We start from the raw sequence: 16,492 nt of genomic DNA on the forward strand, positions 1-16,492 counted from the left end.
TGCCCATCCAATACCAAGAGGAGATGAACTCCTAGATAAATTGGCTTCTGCCAAATTCTTGAGTACATTTAACCTAACAGCTGGTTATTGGCAGATCAGGTTAGCTGAGGATGCCAAAGCCAAAACAGCATTTTCTACCCCAGGAAATCATTACCAATTTGTGGTGATGCCCTTTGGTTTGAAAAATGCACCTGCCACTTTTCAAAGGTTGGTGAACCAAGGGTTGGATGACTTTAGTGCAGCATATCTAGATGATATTGCGGTCTTCAGCTCCACCTGGGAGGATTACCTAATCCACCTGAGGAAAGTTTTGGAGGCCCTGCAGAAGGCAGGCCTCACTATCAAGGCTACCAAGTGCCAGATAGGGCAGAGTCAGGTTGTGTACCTGGGCCACCTTGTAGGTGGAGGCCAGGTTCAACCATTGGAGAGCAAGATACAGGCCATAAAGGACTGGGCTCCTCCAACCACCCAGACACAGGTCAGAGCTTTCTTGGGCCTGTCTGGTTACTATAGGAAATTTGTCAGAAATTATGGGACCATTGTGACCCCACTTAATGACCTGACAAGCAAGAAAATGCCAAAGAAATTTCAGCGGACAGTTAGCTGTCAAAAGGCATTCGATGACCTGAAGCAGGCCATGTGTACTGCACCTATTCTCAAGAGTCCAGACTACTCCAAAACTTTCATTGTCCAAACAGATGCTTCTGAGTTGGGTGTGGGAGCTGTTCTATCTCAATTTAATAATGATGGTCATGACCAGCCCATTGCTTTTATAAGTAGAAGGCTGAATTCTAGAGAGAAACGTTGGTCAGCTATTGAGAGGGAGGCCTTTGCTGTAGTTTGGGCCCTGAAGAAGTTGAGGCCATACTTATTTGGAACTCACTTCAAGATTCAGACAGACCATAAGCCCCTCTTGTGGCTAAATCAAATGAAGGGTGAAAACCCCAAACTTCTTAGGTGGTCCATTTCCCTACAGGGGATGGACTTTACAGTGGAGCACAGACCAGGGACTGACCATGGCATGCAGATGGGCTCTCCAGGTATTTCCACGTAGAACAAGAAGACTCACCTGGTCAAGGTTAGTTTAATTTCCCTAAGTTTGGGGGGGGGCAGGGTTATGTAGGAGAGTAGGGCTTGCAATCCTATGGTCACCCCAGATTTTTGCTTTTTGCTTCACTGGTTTACGACTTTCCCTGGCTGTGGGCCTGCTAATCAGACCCACAGCGTAGCTGTTCTCTCTCTAAATTGACATCCATGTACTTTAGGTGCATTTACCAATTGGTATTGGGTCACTCTTATATGTCCTTGTACAGTGTACCATAGGTACTCAGGGCATAAGTGCACCCAAGGCCTAACAGGGGCTGCAGCATGTATTGTACCACCCCTGGCTGGCCATCTAAACAGACATAACTGGCTGGTAACACAGCTGGGGCAAGGTGTTGTAATCACCCTTTGCTTTAGATATAGTATACCTATATCTAACCCTAAAATGGACCCATATCCTCCTATAAGTCACTCCTATGGCAGGCCTTAACAATCCTGGAAGTAGAGTGCTTGGAATTATGTGAGATGGTGCTCTAGCATGAGCTGAGCCTGTCTGCAGCTTTCGGAACCAAGTCCTTTTGCTGTTTCCATGATAACGCTATACCATATACTCTTAAGTGCATTATAATCCTCGCGGTTATTGCTAACTTTGGCATAGCATTATCAAAACATGTTGAGTAAGGTGTCATACGAATTGGAGTACTACCCCCTCGCCAGTTCTGGCGACGGGGGTAGCATCCCACTCTTTTAGAGGGACACAACATGTATGTAACTGGGAACCCCGGTTAAAGTTAACCAGAGCCTCAGCATCACAAAATGGATGCTGCCAGCACAGACACAAGTCTGACCTCCTGCTGCTGGGAGTCCTTCCATCGAGAGAGACCTGGACAAACGGTTTCCTGCCTTGGGAGGTGCTAGCACCACCCTAGACAGGATTTTGTGTATTAGGTAGGACAGGCCTGAAAGGAATGAGACATGCCTGGGGCACACAAGGTGTCCCTGTGCATACCCCGGTTCAAACCAGTTGCTGGGGCACTCCAGCCACAGCTCTGGCGCGAAACCAGACAAAGGATAGGGGTGTAACCACCCCCTTCCTGGTCCCACCCATAGGAGGGACCTAGTCATAGTACAGCCCCCTTTAGGAGAATAAAGGTAGGAGATGGTCCCATTCCAAATTAGATTAATCCTGATTTGAAACTCTACAAGAAGAAACTCTGAACTTCGACGTTCTGCTCCACAGAAGACTGAAGAAATCTCCCTTGTGGCCAAGGAGTGACCACCCTGCACAAGCAGGCACCATCAAGCGTTCCAGCGGTTCACTTTGTCGTCTTCCCGAGTGGATCCAGACGGCAGAGCCCGACGAGACCCGGACTCCCAGACCTTTCCGACCTTTACCTACATCTGCAGCACAGCTGAGATCCGTGGGTGCGACGAGACACGTGGGACCGGCCATCTTGGAAAAACTGCACTTCGCTTCCAGCACGACTTCAGAGGCATCCTCGACGAAGTGCTTTGGGGATTAAGAAGCCCCAGCCCTGAGCAGCTGCTGCACAGAAAAACAGCCCTCCAGCATCCACGAGGTCTGCGTGGGGCCCTTTTGCTTGATTGGTGCTCGACGCGTTGTCTGGTCACTTGCCGGCTGGCTAGTGGCCTCCTAGACGATGATCCTTGAAATCTACACTGCTGGTCTGGCTGCTCCCGACTGGTCCTTGCTTCCCTGCAAAGGGGAAGCACCCCTGACCCTCCTGGTCCGCACCAGACGCCTTTTCCACTCACCGCGTGGGTTGCCTTTGCCAAGGCCTGTTGATGCCGAATCCGGAACCAACACCCCCGACAGCGAGAGCCTGCGTGGGACAGCTCGTGTCTCCATCCTGGTCGTCGAAGACACCTCCTGGTCCACGTGGCTGCAGAGTCAAGCGTCCACTCTTCACCTGATCGCGACGACAGCATCTGGTTCCACTCCAGTCACTGGCTAGTGACTGTGAACATTGTCCCCTCTGCTTTCAGGTCTTCATCTTCCTTGATCCACCCTTGGATCACACCAGACAGCTTCCTCCTGGTCGCCTGCAGCATCTTTTCCTCAAGGCTCCATTGACTTCAACGCGGAAACCCGCACACTTTGACACCTATGCACCCGCAGCCCGTGGTTGAGGTAACAAGAGCATTTCGGTGCTCAAGGGTAGATTGACTCTCCTAGTGTCCAGTTATCCAGTCGTTTTAGTCCTAGCTAGTCGGAACTGTCTATTACTTACCTTTTTGTAATTTGTACTGTCCATTGACTTTGTTACGCATCTCGCGTGTGAGTTCACACTCTGCACACGCGTCCCGTGGGCCTCCTATTACTTACCTAAGGTTAGGGTAGTGTAGTCCCAGCGATCCTACAGCCTCTGGACAGCTCCATTCCTCCTATCGATTTCCTTATACCATTTGTTTAGTATATGGTTTCTCGTGCCCCTAGGGCAATATTGTAATTCGTGCAACCTAAACGTATTTTTCCTAAGAGTCTTGTCATGTGCTTAGCCCTCTGATCTCATAAAGAGTTCAGAGGCGTTTGTTATTAATACATATATTGTTTATTTTCATAACAACCTGTGTGGTGTCCTTTCACTTGGTATTCAAGGGGTTATATGTGGTAAAACAGCTGGCTTCACATGCCAAAAGAGTTTAGTCTAAGACTGCTTTGTCCATGCTACCATTAGGATAGCTGGTCTAGAAGGTTGACTTACAACCAATCACCATAAGGGTTGTTTAGACTGATACAAGGTGATCACTAGAACTAGTGAGCATCATATATCAGGCCAACTTCTCACACAAGCACGTTCACAACTCTTCTAAAACAGAAGACAAGTCACACCTCTTACGCTGATGACATTCAGCTACTGTTTACCTACAACAACCCTACTCAGTCCACCTTTGACCCCTTAAAGAACTGCCTCAACAACATAGCACGTTGGATGGATAACAACTTCCTACGGCTTAACACCAGTAAAACTGAGGTCCTTTTCTTCCACCAACCCTCCCCTCTTAACTCCAATCTTTGGTGGCCCCATGAATTAAACACACCCCCCTTACCCAAAGAGTGTGTGAAAAATCTTGGGGTTATGTGGGACACCAGTCTTTCATTTCATAAACAAGTCCAAATGGTGTCCGCCGCATGCTTCTCCAAAATCAGAATGATAAAAAAAATTTTTTACCCAATAATACCAGAAGAACAATCATCCAAGCATTGATTACGTCCCATCTGGATTACGCCAACTGCCTTTACATTGGACTTGCCTCTGGCCTTTGCCATCGACTTCAGATGGTTCAAAATGCCGCAGTCCGTGTCTGCGGCATCTCCCTGCATGAGCACATTTCCCCTCATAGACGACGTCTTCATTGGCTTCCGATTCAACAAAGAGCAGAATTCAAGGCCTTAATTTTGACCCATCGAGCAATTAGGGGCAAGGGTTCTGCATACTTTTCCTCCTGCCTGCGTCCCTACAGCAACACCAGACTCCTCCGCTCCAGTTCCCAAAAATTTCTCGTCCTCCCTAAATTTAAAAAGGTACGATCCGGAGGCAGAACGTTTCAAGTATGTGCTACCACCCTCTGGAACAAACTCCCTCTCTCTATCCGACTGATCCAAGAAGAACTCCCATTCCAAAAAGCCCTGAAATCATTTCTATTCTGCTGAATTCCATCGGAGCTAAAATCAGCACACTACCACACAATGAGCGCCGGGACACCCCGTTGGGGTAGCCGTGCGCTATACAAACTACACTAAATAAATAAATAAATAAATAAATAAAAAAGAAAAGAAAAAAGTTGCAGGTCTCAAAGTTAGACTTGCCCAGAATCCTAAGGACTCTACTTCTGGGCGGGGATTGGGCTCAGACAATGCTAAGACAGAGCAGCAGAAGTAACAATAGCTCACCAGAACCTGAAGGAATTTCTGGACAGCAAAATTGAATGATTACATCACGGTGGAAACACCAGACAAAAGGGTGGGCGTCCCACACAAGTTATATGAAATAATACTCCGCATAGAGGAGGACGAACATAGGAAAGTAAAAGGTCTCTTTGTGAAGAACTTATAGTCTGGTTTTATTTTATTTATTTATTTTATTTTGAAAGTTTTATATAGCGCGAACAAGATCTTCGCAGATATCAGAGCGCTTTACAGAGAAGGGGAGCATGTATACGCAGATACATCAATCATGTTAGAAGTACATTGAAGTTATATCATAAAACAGTGAAGTAAATCAAATTCAGAGTCAAAATAAAAGTACAAAGGGTTCGAACAAATAGTACAGATGAGTAACGAGTCTTTGTAGTTTTATCTCCAGTAGTGGTTCAAGTGTATTTAGCCATGAGGATCGCTTTTACTTCTTTCTTGAAAAGTATGGAGGATGTGATCAGCCTGGTTTCAGGGGGAAGCGAATTCCAAATCCTGGGAGCCATTCCCGAGAAGGAGCGTTTATAGGTTTTTTCCTTGCGGAATCTTTTAGGCTTTAGCAAAAGATTGTTTGTACCTCTAGTGTTTCTGGTGCCTCCAGAAATCGTCAGCTTCTGTGCGAGGTAACTAGGTGAGCTCAGGTGGATAGCCTTGTGCGTCAAACAAGCGATTTTCAGGTGTATTCTGGCTTCAAACGGCAGCCAGTTCAGGGATTTGAAGTCAGGGGAAATGTGTGAGTGTTTTTTTGATCCAGTGATGAGTCTCGCTGCGGCGTTTAAAGAGGCTCTTAAGGGTGCCGTAGTAGCTAGGGGGAGACCGCAGAGTGCGGTGCTGCCGTATTCTATTCGAGGTATGACTAGTGACTGTACCGCAGTTTGGAAGTCTTTGGCTGGAAGGAAAGGTTTAAGTTTCCTAAGGGTGTTGATTTGGTAGTTCGCTCCCTTAGTTGCTTTGTTGATGTGTTCCTGCATGCTGAGATTGGTGTCAAGTGTTATGCCCAAAGATTTTGCTGAGTCCACAATGGTGGGTTGAACATTAAGTGCTGTGAGGTCTTTAAGCCACATTTGTGCGGTAGTGATCTTCGCGGGTGGTGAGATCAGAAGGAACTCTGTTTTAAGGGCATTGAGTTTGAGATGATTAGCGGCCAGCCAAGATTGAGTGCTTCTGATCGTTGAGTTCAAGAGCGTGATGTCTTTGGGTGATTGTAGTTTGAGATAAAGTTGGGTGTCATCAGCATACATGTGGAAGTGTACATTGGATTCTTGCAGCAAAGTGGTTAGAGGTTCCATAACTAAGTTGAACAAAGTTGGAGATAGAGAGGATCCTTGTGGTACGCCTAGCGATACAGGTCTTGGCGCGGACATCAAGTTGTTGCTCTTGAATTTCTGCGACCTGTTATGCAGAAAGGACGTAAACCATTTGAGCACAGTTCCAGATAGGCCCATTCTTGTGTTTAATAGTTCGAGTAAGTTCTCATGTTTGACGGTGTCAAATGCGGAGGAGAGATCAAGGAGGATGAGGAGACAGGTGTCGTTATGATCTAGGATTTGGAGGGCGTCGTCGATTATGTGAGTCATAGCAGTTTCAGTACTGTGATTTGCTCGGAAGCCTGATTGATGAGAGTTGAGGAGATCAAACTGAGTAATGTGTTTAGTCAATTGTATTTGTGCGCATTTTTCCAGCAGTTTGGCAAGAGTCGGAATGTTGGTAATGGGACGGTAGTTGTTTAGGTCAGAGGGGTCGGCTGTAGGTTTCTTTAGCAAAGGTGTGACTTGTCCGACTTTGAGGGAGTCGGGAATGATCCCTTGTTGAAGTGAGCTGTTAATGATTTTGGTCCAGAGTGGAAGGAGCGACGGGGTAAGGACTTTGACAGCGTTAGCAGGAAGGGGGTCCGTGAGGTGATTGGATGGTTTCAGAGTGCTGAGCAGTTTGCCAATTTCTTCTTCTGTGTAGGTGACAAAGGTTGACCAGGAGGCATTGTTTTTTGGTTTAGTGGGTGCTATGCGGTGGGGTTTGGGGAAGAGGCTTGCGTCCATGAGGAGATCATTCTTTATGTTGTCAGTTTTTTGGTTAAAGAAAGAGGCGAAGTCTTCGCAGGAGGGAGCTTCGCGCATGGTCTTGAGAGGTTGGGGTTGTTCTTTGGATTGTGTTCGGATAAGCTCAAACAGCTTTCTCGGACGATTTTTGGCTTGGTCGAGCTGACGACTGAAGAAGTCTGATTTTGATCGTTTTATTTTCCTGAAGTAGGCATTTCTCTTTTTCTTCAGGTTTTTTAGGTTCAGTGCAGAGGGAGCTGATCTCCAGGTGCGCTCTGCCATTCGCATTGCGCGTCTATCGTCATTGAGACTCCCGTCGTACCAGGGGTTGGAAATTTTTGCGGTGGCTTTTTTTAGCTGCAAGGGTGCGACTTCGTTAATTATTGAGGTCATAGTGTTAAGATAGTGATCAGTCAGGGATTGGACGTCCTTAACGCCAGCAGGAGGAAGTAGTAAGTTGCAGCTGTTGGGGGGCAGCGAGTTTGAGTTTAGCTTTTTCATGTCTCTTTTCCAGACTTTGGGCCTGGCGGATTGAGCAGGGTTAAGTTTAACTTTTTCATTGATGAAGAATTTGACAATATGATGATCTGACCAGTCACAGGGTTGGATAGATTCGAGTTGGATAGAGCCCTCTTTGGAGATGATAAGGTCAAGGATAGAGCCTTTATTGTGTGTTGGACTGTTGCAAATTTGGGTGAGGTCAAGGGCGTTAAGGAAATTCTTCAGACCTTTTACCACCGCATCATTGTGATCGTTCCAGCGGAGGTTGAAGTCACCAAGGTATATTTGTGTGAGTTGTCGCCCGGAGTTGGTTGAGATCATGTCCATGATTTGTTGGGAGAAGGTAAGGTTGTCACCGGGTGGGTGGTAAACGCCGTGCAGAGTGCAGATCTGTTTGCCCTCACTGACAATATCGAGGCAGATGTATTCACAAGACGTTGGGGAGGGTATGGAAGGGGAAGTTACTTTCAAGACAGAGAGGTTGCTCCTGTATATACATGCGATTCCGCCACCTTTTTTATTGCCAGACCTATCAAGTCTAGTGATGTGGTAGTTGGGGGGAACCAGAATGTCCATTATAGGTGTAGAAGCTTCTGTTAGCCATGTTTCAGTAATGATGATTAAGTCAAGATCCAGTTTTAGGATGAGATCGGCAATGGCGGCGGAGTGTCTAGCGGCTGATCTGCAGTTGAGCAGAGTGCATTTGAGACGGGGTGTGTCGATGGCAGAAGGGTGTTCTAGAGCGAGGGGGACATTACTTAGGTTACTATGGATAGCGATTCTGTTGTTCAGTGTGGGGGGTCTAAGGGGATTGGAGTGAATCGTGGGAATGGCAGTGAGAGTGTCGGGTGTGATGCTATGGGGACCTGAGTCATAGGAGCGGAGGAGTGTGTTTGTGTCTAGGTCTGAGAGGGGGTTGCAGGAGCGATGGGGGCGATTTTCGCGATTGTGAGCAGGGATTGAGGTCCAATGAGGTGGGAGTCGAGTGCGAGAGTTCGCCGCCCGGTTGGAGGACCATTTGGGAGGGGAGGTGATGGTGGAGGCGCGTGAGTGGTGTCTGGGGTGTGTGCTGAGTATTTGTTTGATGCTGTGAATGTCTTGTTTGATCTGGTGGAGGGTGTTGGGTGAGGGGTGATTGGAGTGTGATAGACAGAGTAGTTGTTGTTTGATGATGTACATGTCTTCTTTGAGCTGGAGGAGGGAGGCCGTAATGTGGTCTATTGTGGGAAATGTGTTGGAGGTGGGGATGGGAGGGTCGGGCGTGGATGACATAGGGGAGAGGTTGGTGGCGTGGATGAGAGTATTGGTGGTAGGCGTAGAGTGCAAGGTGGAGGATGGGCGTTTATTAGTGGTGGAGGTTGGGTAGTGGGGGGTGAGACTGGGGAGGGTAGCGTGATTGTAGATGGTTCTTTTTTGAGAGGGTGGAGTTGAGTTGATGGAGGTGGTGTGTTCTGTGTGATTAGTTAATGGGAGGAAGTGGGGGCTGAGAATGGGGGGGGATAAATAGTGGGGTTTGCCTTTGTGTGTGACGGTCTGATGTTGATCTATGTTAGGCGGGTTGTGGGTGTGAGTTGTGGTATCAGGGGTGAGAGGAACGGGGATGAGAGGAACGTGGATGAGGGCTGTTGAGTAGGGGGAAGAGGTGGGGTGGTTGTTGTAAGCGGGAGAGAGATCTAGGTCTGTGTTTGGGGGATGAGGGGTAACTACGGTAGGTGGGTGAATGGCTAAGGTGCCGGGAGTAAGGGGGTGGTGCATGTCGTTTTGGGTGGGAGCTGTGGTATTAGGGGTGGGAAAGTGGGTGAGGGCTGGTGTGTGAAGGGAAGGGGTGAGGTGGTTGGTGTAGGCGGGGGAGTGATCTATGTCTGTGCTAGACGGGAGTGAGGTAGATACGGTAAGTGGGTGAGTGACTAGGGTGTCGGGAGTAAAGGAGAGGTGCATGTCGTTTCGAGGCTGGGCTAGGTTAGAATGAATGTGGCTTGAGGCTGTGGTGTCAGGGATGGGTGTGGTATGAGATGATGACAAGGTGAGGTTGTAGGGGGGGAAGGTGGTGCCGCTGGAATGTGCGGCTGAAGGATCTATGTCTGTAGCTGTGGAGTGCAAGGTAGCTACATTAGGTGGGTGAGTGTCTGAGGTGCCGGGGGTGGGGGGAAGGTGCGTGTCGTTTTGGGGTTGATTGGGGGTGACTTCAGGGGTGATAGGCCTGCGGGTGCTATGGGTGGGGGTCCGATGACTGGCGAGGTGTTGTTTGAACTTGGGGAACATGTTGTCTAGTAGTTCCAGGTTCTTGTCAGTGGATTGCATTAGGATGATCCCGTTATTGTATATAGTGATGGTTGTTCTGCCCGGGAAGAGTTGGGATGGAGTGATGGTGAGTTTTAGGCCATGCGCGAAATTCCTGGAGGTGGAGACGGTGAGTAAGGTGCGGAACATGTTTCTCCATTGGGCTCTGCGTGTGGTGTGGAAGATAATATCAATGTTCAGTGAACCATTGACTGGTGAGAAGTAGGTGTCTGCACAAGGAGTTTCAGGGTGGGACCTCAGGAAGTTGTGTTTAAAACGTTTAGCGGCTTTTTTAGTAAGTGAGGGTGGGTAGTTGATTCTATATGTGTGTTTGCCGACGGGTTCCATGATGGGAGGGCAGTCTAGGTAGGTTTTAGGAGGGAAGGGTGCAGGAGGGAAGGGTGTAGGAGGGAAGGGTGCACTGTCCTAAACAGCTGCGTGGGCCTAAGGTGACACTAGTGAGAGCACTAGTGAGTGCACAGTAATGCTATACGCAGAGTACCAATGCAGACAATCATAGTGAGCTAATGGTAAGTGCTACTAGTGAGCTGCCCGGTATGTGAGGTAGTAGTCGTTGCATAGGACAGTCTAGGTAGGTTTTAGGAGGGAGGGTGTAGGAGGGAAGGGTGCACTGTCCTAAACAGTTGCGTGGGTCTAAAGTGCCACTAGTGAGTGCACAGTGGTGCTATACCCAGAGTACAAATGCAGACCATCATAGTGAGGTAATGGTAAGTGACACTAGTGAGCTGCCAGGTATTTGAGGTAGTAGTCGGTGCATACAGGATTGGCTGACACTAGTGAGCTTCCAAGGTATTTGGGGTAGTAATCGGAGCAAGTAGCAATAGAATACTGACAAAATACTGGAATAAAACACTGTGCAAACCATAATAATATCATTAGTGATATCACATTCGTGAGCAGCAACGAAAAGATATATGAGGTATAAGATATGAAATATAGAAAAATACTTGAATAAAATAACTGTGCAGACCATAAAAATATCTAAATCAAAGGTGTCAATAACTAGTAGTCAAAAATATGTAGGGTACAGGAGTCAGTGACAGAATACAAATGCACACACAGATTAAATGACACAGATTAAATAACACAACAGGTGGCATTAGCGAGCAGCAAAAGAGAAATATATGAGGTAGCAAACGGTGCATTACCGGTGACGATAAAGTAGGACGTGCAAGATATAGTAGGGAATATAGAACATAATGCTACTGTAAGAGGCACTAATATATGGGTAGCAATCGGTGCAGGAAAAGTGAAATGTGCTAGATACAATCAGAAATGTAATAATAAATAAATAACACTGCGAAAGAGCAGACTATCTAAATCCAACATAATATCTAAATCCAATGCAGGAAAAGTGAAAAAGTGCTGGATACAATCAGGAATATAATAATAAGTAACACTGCGAAAGAGCAGGCTATCTAAATCCAACGTGAAATACGCCCAGCTGTGTAAATTGTGTAGCCGATAAGAAGAAGTTCCATGATACAGACAGGTGCGCACCCAAGTACAGTAGCCGGGTGGGTGAGTTCTTAGTGTCAGTTAGAGAATTAATCAATAGCTCAGCAACCAATGACTAGTCCAAGATGGCGACCCTAGAGAGAGACTGGGCAAAGATGGCCACCACAAAAGGGAAGGAGACATTAGTCCTCTGTCTATTGCTATTGCTTTGTGAGCATGGAAGGGAGTTTCACTCTCGTGCTAGCCCGGTCTCAAGGTTGCTGCTGTGATGGGGTCTTATCTTGAAGGAGCCTTCGTGGGCCCAGGCGGTGATTTATTGCCTTCGTTATTTTAGACCCCCGCCATTTTGGACAATAGAGCTTTGCTAGTGAGTGCCGGCGAATGTATTAAATACCTTTTTTTGACTTTGAGCAGCGCGTAGCTCTCACGGGTCCGCTGTGAGAGAATGTGCCAACACTGTGTCTGCCAACAACCATCGTCCCAGTCCCCTCTCAGCCCTCAAGACCGCTAGGGTTCCTGTGCTGTGGAGCGAGCGGGTGGGCGGTTGTGTTGTTGTTATGCCTCGTCCCGGTGCTTTGCCTCCGCTCCAGCGCCTTTTGCTGCCGTCGGGAGGGGTCCCTGTTTCAGGACGTGAATGAGTGATTGAGTGGTTGAGTGGGGGCGAGGTCCGGTGATCGCCCCGCTCTGATCCTCCTGGTGCCTGTTGTCCGCTAGCGAAGATCCGCTGAGGGTGGGGGAGGGGTTCCGTTGTCCTCGTTGTATCATCCCGCGCTGATCCCGGTGCTGCAGCCAGCGTCCTTCACTGCCGTGTGGGGGGGAGGGGTCCGTTGTTGTTACCTTCGGTCCCGAGTACCAGCCAGCCTCTGCTTCCGTTCGGGTGGTCCGTTGTCCGTTGCTGTTGCCTTTGACATCCTGTTAGCAGAATAAGATACGCCGCCATCATTCGCCAGGGAGCACCCAAAGGGAGAAAGTATATTTTTCCTGAATTTTCCAACCATGTTCCTGTTGAAATGAAATGAAATGTTCAGCTTATACATACATATGCACAGGAGTGGGCAGTAGCCCAAGCTCCAGCATTGTATAAAAATCACGCTGGATGAGAGGAGGACTCAACCCACCATGTGATCACGTTAATAGTTTCACTACATGCTCAAAGACAATATTGTATTAAGCAAGGAGCTAAAACACAGGTCACTTAGAACTTGATACCAGGAGATCATTTGAAATGCCCTTCACAAATGAACAAAACCTGATAATACATTTAGTCTAGTTTTCATTTACAGACACTTGAACACTTGCACAAAGACACATGCTGTCCATGGTGCCGCATTAATGAATAACATTATGCTGGAGAAAATACAAATCAACACTTGTTATCTCAAATGGATGTTTCTATCAAACTATAGCACCTGAAATTGTGTACCTAACAGCATTTAGTATATTAGAGTCCCAGCAACAATTTTTTGTCATCTCCCCCGTGGGTATAAGAACAGCTCAGGGGTATTTTCTGAAAGAATTACTGAATTGCTAAAACACTTTGATGAAGAAGTGTTGTCCTCTATTCTGTGATATTTATCTAAACGGACAACCTTTTGGGGAAACACTTGACCAGGTTGAACATCATTATCATGGGATTGCCCTCTGGGGGCTACAAATTTAATTTTGAGAAAATCAGAAATTGCCCACCTCAGTAATCTATTTTTGGGATATGAGCTTTCAAGTGAAGGCAAAAGCCTGGCAGCTAACTTTTTAGAAAAATGTGCGCTGCTCCAACCTCCAAATACAATAAACAACTTCCAATCAGTACTGGGATTCCTAGATTTTGGCAGAACATACATTTTTGATTTCACAGAGAATAAAACCTTTCTACGACGTTTTTCAAACCTGACTTTTCAGTCAAACACAAGAACACACCAATATTCTTTGTTCACTCCAGGAAGATATTATTGCTTCCAAACACATGCACACAAGTGTAAACTTGCACCACATTGTACTCCGTATCATTTTGGGTCAATGTGGGTACACTTATTTGACCTTTTAATAAAGGTGAAACTGTACCAATCATATACGATTCTCATCTGTACACAAACACAGAAATGAGTTTTAATTCAACAGAAAAAAAAATTGACACCGTTCAGGCTGTGGCAAAAGAAAGAGCACTGGCTCACGGGAAGAGGCATTATTGTCGTCACCCCTGTACTGGGGCTAGCATTCCTAAATGCCAAAGCCTTACATCCAGAATGGATATAAATGGCTATCTCTTTTGCTGCATCAGACTTTGAATGCAGATTTGATCCAAGTTTAAAAACACAGGCATTCCTGCAATATGAAAAAGAACACCATCTACCAAATTAAATCTTGCCTCTAGATCAGTAGAAATTTTTAAAAAATCTACACTGATGGGTCTGCCCCACCGGCCGCTTTTGTTAAAGATCAGATGCTGGATGGCAAGTTCCGTCCTCATTGCACCAAAAAACTACCTCTAGGTAATAGTACGGCTTGGTTGGCATCTTTAAAAGCCCTGATAGTTGCACTTGTAAACACGGATCGAGAATTCCCAACACTCATTGTGTTTGATTCCTTTTACTGTGTGCAATGATATAATAAATATTTAAACTATTGGGAACAAAATGGGTTTAAGAATGAAACAAGTTGGCATAAATAAAATACAAAATTATGGGAACAGGTAGTGAAGTTTAAAAACGACCTACCAAAAACTCATGTGATTAACACACTGAGTCATCAACGTGATGGTGTGCACGTTGAAGGGAATTAATTGGCTGTTGAAGCCACATGGGGGGGGCTGTTCACACAGCTTCCATAGCTGCACACACTCGTCCAACAACGAGAAAAGACGGTTAGAATATGGTGGCTGTAATTGCTTCATTCAAAAGCAGCACAGCAGTGCCTAAGACATTTCCACTCAAATACTCCTACAAGTTAGATGCAAACAACATTCCATATGCTCAGATTCCTGGAGTGGGGGATAGAGTATTTCCAAATATGGATAGTAGGCAGGAATTAATCATTTAAAGCACACAAGTGCTTGGGCTCCGCGCATTCAGGGATAATAGCTACTATTTCTTCTTTGCAACAGTGCTATTGGTGGCCTGGGATCAGAAGTCAGACTATTGGCTTTGTCTTGAACTGCAACATCTGCAAACGAATGCCAGGCTACACCATCACAAGACCCGCGCAGGTCCCATTGCTAGACAGCATCAGACTGTCCACTTGATCGTGTCGTGTAAAGGACCACTGCGGCCCCTCAAATTTTGAGGTGGCTTAAAAATATATCTTAGTGGCAGTGGGTCATTGCTCAAGTTTCATATAAGTATGGCCTCAATGCTTAGCTGACGCTCAAAACTGTTATAGAAAGATTTGCGAGTCCACAACAGGAGATACACAATCAACGTTACAACCTGAGTGTGGCCCCACACTTGGCTCTCGAGCCTACTGAGAGGCCATGGAAGGGATAGTAGTATTGCGGGAATCCTCTCCAACGCCATCCTGAGGGAATTAAGGTAGAGGAGAGGAAGGACTGGGGCATAGAGCAATCAACAAAAACATCAAATAATAACTTCAACATCTGAATATTTTTTCAGCAAAAGACATCAACTATTAACTTCAGCATTTCAACGTTTTTCAACAAAAACAGCAGAAATAACTTCAACTAAATACGATGCTATTTCAACAATTGATCTTACAGTTACTGGCTATTTCATTAACTGTGATACTTTTTCCATGGCTCCACAGGAACAGGAAGCAACCGCCAGCCCAAAAACAAACAAACATGCAAGTACAAACTTTTGAACCTTTTCCTTTCCAAAAGATACGGACCTGGCTTCACCATGAGTAGAACTATGGAGTATTTCTGGGTTCATCTTTTTCTGTTCTGGCTTTGCTTAGAGCTAGCTTTTAGTTTGACTGTTAGTGGACACTTTCTACAACACAGGATCAACATAAAACTGAAGCCATGTCCATTTTCAATTCAAATGCAAAAGAGACTTTTAAATGTATTCGACCGGAACAAACTTTTATATTCTAAATGATGTACTTAATCATCAAGTTTTTAATTCTTATTAATGTATTTTTGAACTTTCATTCATTTTCATTTATTTTTATCATACATTCAGTGATGTCATTACCTTCAGTACATTTTTCTGAAAATTGGGTTACTGATGCAGTGTATAATATGCTGTCTGTTTTAGGAATAATTGCTACATTTTCAGATCATGAAATATTAGAGATTTATTCATATTGCAACGCTTTATATCTGTTACCTTCATTAAGGTTATCAACTCCTACAGAATTGAAATGCATCTAGAAATGTGTTTGTTTAAACACCAGTAGGAACGTTGCCTAACACCACCAAACCCCATTGCACGGGGTGGGATAGTTGACACATCAGCAGGGGCAACATTAGATGCCATTTACAACAGAACAGAACAGACCCAGTTAGGAAAGTATGGGTGGTTTGGCTTTTTGACACAAATACCTGTCACAAAAATGATTCCTGAACGTCACCAAGGGACTCAGTATACATAGGCCAGACCTACGTTATGTACAGATAACATCCAGAGGTAGTGAAATCGTACAGAGTAGGTAAGCTGTGCCTTTTTAAAAAAGTTACAAAAATCCCCAACACTGACAGTAGAGAAACGAAAGTTTCCTTTGTAAAATTCAAATGCTCACTGCTTTACATCAGCTAAAGAAATATGTTTCTTTTATGAAAAATAGCACTCTTAAATACAGACTGCCCGTCTTTTCTTTTTGAATACCTCAAACAGGAACTATGCTTCTCATGGTTTCTAATATTTAAAAGACCAGTCTGAAAAGACTGTGCAACGTACCTGTTCTCTGATGCCTGTTTTTTTCCAAAGGAAACCGCCAGTGGCATTTAACAGCTGGGTCTGCTGAAGTCCCATGCTTGGTTGTGTCCCAAGCGTATTCCCATCAAACCAAAGCATTCCTTGCAAATTGTGGGTGCCTTTTGCTTCCTTTTAAGCAGCACCAAGGTATGGATTACAGCACCGGCTGCCTCAGAACCAGCGAATGGCAGCACTATTCTTTCTGTGCTCCCACAACGATTATGCGAGGTCTTAAAAAGGTCTGTTCACTGCAGCAGTTAGCAACGAGAATGTTGTGACTGCCAGCCAGCACTTTTTATCTCTTATTTATGTAAAACATGTCCTGAAACACATTTTTCTCTTATTGT

The 16,492-nt window shown here is 45.7% G+C and overlaps 1 protein-coding gene across 1 annotated transcript in view; it reads left to right on the forward strand.

Annotated features, from left to right (window-relative positions):
• Positions 1-16,492, forward strand: part of LOC147705742 (phosphatidylinositol transfer protein beta isoform-like) — a 276,208-nt gene that overhangs the window by 58,656 nt on the left and 201,060 nt on the right. The gene's annotated exons all lie outside the window — the stretch shown is intronic.

Source organism: Lissotriton vulgaris, chromosome 7, assembly GCF_964263255.1.
Source record: "Lissotriton vulgaris chromosome 7, aLisVul1.2, whole genome shotgun sequence".
NCBI classification, from domain to species: Eukaryota; Metazoa; Chordata; class Amphibia; order Caudata; family Salamandridae; genus Lissotriton; species Lissotriton vulgaris.